This window comes from Octopus bimaculoides, chromosome 4, assembly GCF_046866305.1.
Source record: "Octopus bimaculoides isolate indiv1 chromosome 4, ASM4686630v1, whole genome shotgun sequence".
Lineage (NCBI taxonomy): Eukaryota > Metazoa > Mollusca > Cephalopoda > Octopoda > Octopodidae > Octopus > Octopus bimaculoides.
Window position 1 is genome coordinate 14,580,406 of NC_142931.1, and position 5,000 is coordinate 14,585,405.

Sequence of the window (5,000 nt, forward strand, 5' to 3'; positions counted from 1 at the left end):
TATGGATGTCAGCGTATGTGTGTATATATGCATGCATGTATGTATGCATATGTATCTATATAGATATATATGTATGTATATGTATATGTATATATCTCTATATGTACATGTGTGTGTATGTACGTATATATGTATGTATGTATGTATGTATGTATGTATACGCATACAGAAACAGAGGACTATGATTGATTATAGAGGGGAAACTTTTGAAGCGTGCGTATGTTACTCTCTATATGAAAGTTTGTATGCGTATACATGTATGTGTTTGCGTGTGCGCGCGTGCGTGTGTGTGTGTGTGTCTGTGTCTGTGTGTGTGTGTGTGTGTGTATGTGCGTGTGTGAGTGTGTGTGTGTGTATGTGCGCGCATGTTTATGTGTACGTGTGCGTATATGTGTGTGCTTGTGTACGATTATTGTGTCTGGTCTAAACGTCTCCTTTTGATATTGTGAAAACACAAATAATAGACTTGAAAAAATAATCAATTTTCTTCTGCGATGTCTTCATCATCTACTCTTGTCATATTTCTAAACCTTTCATATTATTTCGTTATTTATTCGTCAATACATATTATCTTTTCTATTTACTCAATCAGTATATATTTAATATATTTACTTGGTTCGTATCCTCAGTACATCGCACTTTATTCTTTATGTGTGTGGGTGTAAGTTTGTGTATACATATATGTGGAGAGTGTCAGAATGAGAGAGAGAGAGAGAGAGAGAGAGAGAGAGAGAGAGAGAGAGCGATCGGGAACAATAGGTAAATACGTTGATAATCAAATACATATAAATATATAAATACGCATATATCTATATTATACACATCTAGCACGCTTACCCTTGCACATATGTGTAAATATACTCACAGATATATGTGCACCCAAATAATAATATATATATTCATAATACATACATACATACAAACATATATGTATGTATATCCATGCAAGTGGATAATGTAGTCCCAAGGCAAGCTACATGTGAAGATAATAAGTATTATGCTCGTGGCTGGAAGGCTCTTAAACATACGTTTACTTGAGCAGTATGGAATGGGAACTAAATGACAAAAATGTATCTTAGATCGAACCATTGACACAGCCTCTACTTTTTTCTCTTGGAACAATCCTGTATTGCAAGGCTTGCAGATCGGGAGCGCTCCGGTTATTATTTAATATATTTTGTCGCTTGACATTTATCTTCTACTTGGTTCAATCATTTGATAGCACCCATGCTGGGATATTGCGTTGAAGAGTTTTGGTCGAACAGATTGACCCCGTTATCCAAACAAACCAACACCGGTCGTCAAGCGATGGAGGGAGTACAAACACAGACGCCACTACACCCACACATACATTCATGTATATACATATATATACATACATACATACATATATATATATATATATATATATATATATATATATATATATATATATATATATATATATATATGTGTGTGTGTGTGTGTATATATATATATATATATATATCAGTACAAGTCATGTTTGTTTCTATGTAGTGCTTTGTGTTTATATGTTAATCTTGGCTTTTCAGCTGATGATAGCTGGCCCTCCAAAATATTTTATTTCATTTTGCTAAATATAGCTTGAGACCATTGGTTCGGAAAATAGATGGTAAATGTTTTTATTTTTCATTCCCTTTCGAAATTTTCCTAATGTGGTGTGGAGTTTTGACTGCTCCTTCTAGCGGGTTAGATGTCCTATTATGGACATCTCTGATGTGTTTAAATGTACACTGTGTATATATATATCAAACCAAGGAAAAGACCATTTCCTTGAAAGGGATGGAAGACATCCATTTGTCACTGGTACTTCAATTGAATACCATAAATATATGTTATAATTAAAATAAACAAATATTAAATGTAACAGAGAACTACAATTGACATATTAAAGATGTATTTATATCATAATATAATATAATTATACTATAAAAATATATAATATAATATAGCAAAAATTTAAACAAATATAAATCCAGCAACTACTTTCGACTCAAATCAACTGGTGAATTATAAATATGAGTCTCCTAAGGGTAATATTTGCTAAAAAAAAAAAAAATTATATGCAAGGACTACAAAATCATAATAGAGACTGATTTAAAATATACCTATGTTTACAAGCGTGAGCGTTAATAATTCAAAAATATAATAAATATAATAAAAACAAAAACAAAATCCAGATTTATAAAATAATTAAGTAAAGAAAAATTACAACGGTCATAAAACATTCTTATGTATCTCCAATTTAATTGAAAATAATCACTGCCCATTGTATTATATAATAAAATCCATGTACGTTGAGAATATATGGTGGAATAGGAATATATTTTATTTAAAATTATTATATACTATTTTTAAACAATTTCTTAATTGTTGGATTTATATTTGTTTTAATTATTTGTTATATTATATCTTTTTTATAGTAAAATTATACTATAATGTAAAAATATTTTTAATATGTCAATTTAATTTCTCGATTTCCTTTAATATTTGTATACAGTAATACCTCGGTTTTCGAACAAACTCTAATCGAGAATAGATCGTTATATATAATAATAATAATAATAATAATAATAATAATAATAATAATAATAATAGACCAGATATAGTTGTCAAAGATCATGAAGAAAAAAATGCTTTCTAATTGATGTATCAATACCAGCAGATGACAACGTTTCTCTAAAAGAAATGGAAAAAACTTTCAAAATACAAAGACCTGGAAATAGAGATAACTCGAATGTGGAATCTAAAAACAGAAACAATTCCTATCATAGTAGGTGCCTTAGGTATAATAAAAAAATATTCAGACAAATACATAACAAAAATACCAGGACTTACAAATATATATAACATACAGAAAATTGCACTACTGGGTACTGCACACATTCTACGCAAAACACTTTCAATACAGTAAACATAAGAGCACCACAGCAAACCACAGCACATACCCAAGGCGCACAGAGCTGCGCTCGGTAGTGAAGTGAAAGCACGTTATAAAAATAAAACTACTGAATAATAATAATAATAATAATAATAATAATAATGATAAATAAATAAATGCGCCCTTTTAAAGCCTAGCCAGGCTCATGAGCCCGGTTTCCTGGATTCAATGGCGTATGTGTTCCCTAGCTGGACGGGACACCAGTCCATCGCAGAGTTACTAATTTGTGCCAGCTGAGTGGACTGGAGCAACGTGAAATGAAGTGTTTTGCTCAAGAACACAACGCGTCGCCCGGTCCAGGAATCGAAACCACAATTTCACGATCATGAGGCTGACACCCTAATCACTAAGCCACGCGCCTCCACATTCGTAAACCGAGGCATTCGTAAACCGCGGTACTAGTGAATATGACAAAGACGAATTATTCATGATCAGAGTTGTTCGAAAACTGCGGTCGCACTATATATATATATATATATATATATATATATATAGGGAGATGCACTTGCATAGCAAGTGACCTGATCTGAGATCGTGTGCTGGAACGAAAACAATTGCAGCGTGGAAGGTGTTTATAAGCCATTTAAAATAACACACAAAATCCGTTAGATTCACTTCAACATTTAAATTTAATTTGTCAAAATATTTTCGTCGCTTTGAGACCGCGACCTGTTCACTGACAAAATTCTGTATATGTACATATATATATATGTACATATATATATATATATATATTTATTTATTTATTTATGGGTTTCAGCCAAGTGGCTGGTACATATATATGTATGTATGTATGTATGTATGCATATATGTATATATTTAAAAAATGAGTGGAGATGCCTTTCGGGGGATAATTTTTGTATTAATCTTAATAATAACGTTTACTGTAAACATTAATATTTAGACACTCACTGTAAACATTATTATTAAGATTAAAATGTTGTTCATTATAAAATTATTTTAGCAATTTCTACCTTGTCTGACTTTCCTTACATATACTCTTTTAATTTTCTTACTCTTTTACTTGTTTCAGTCATTTTACTGCGGCCATACTGGAGTACCCCGTTTAGTCGAGCAAGTCGACCCCAGGACTTATTCTTTGTAAGCCTGGTATTTATGTTATCGTCCCTTTTGCCGAACCGCTAAGTTACGGGGAGGTAAATACACCACCATCGGTTGTCAAGTGATGTTGGGGGGGGGGGGACAAACAGACACATAAACATATACACACACACATATATACACATATATACAACGGTCTTCTTTCAGTTTCCGTCTACCAAATCCACTCATAAGGCTTTGGTCGGCCCGAGGCTATAGTAGAAGACACTTGCCCAAGGTACCACGCAGTGGGACTGAACCCGGAACCATGAGGTTCGTAAGCAAACTACTTATCACACAGCCACTCTTGCGCCTATATATGTATGTGTGTGTGTGTGTGTGTGTGTGTGTGTGTCTATCGATATATCTGTCTAATTTTCCTCTTATTGTCTATTATAATTTTTCAACTAATACCTAATTTACTCTTCTATCTGTATATGTGTGTGCGTGCGTAAGCGTGTGTGTGCGCGCAGGCGCGTGTATATCTATGTATGTATGTATGCACGTATATCGATGTATATTATTTATAATTCACACACGCGCGCATGCACTCACACACACACACACACACACACACACATATGCATAGATTCAAACGGAATACAATAATATATAAATAATAGGTAAATTTAGAACGTTCAGTGAAATATCCTTTGATCTATTTGTAATCTATTTAGAAGTGACCTAATTAAGCTATGACTACGAGAACACTCGCTCCTCATTGCAAATTCTTGGTCTGTATTTTACGAGAACATATTTCAGTCACTGAAGGAATGGCAACGTTCATGTCTTTACAAATCTTCCAATATAGGGGAAGGAAGAGATGAGGTTATCATCAGAGCAGATACCTGGACATTTTTATATCTTTTTCTTTTACTTATTTTCTCAGGTTTTCCTCTTTGTATTATTTCGCTCTTCAGTTTCCTTCACCGATTCA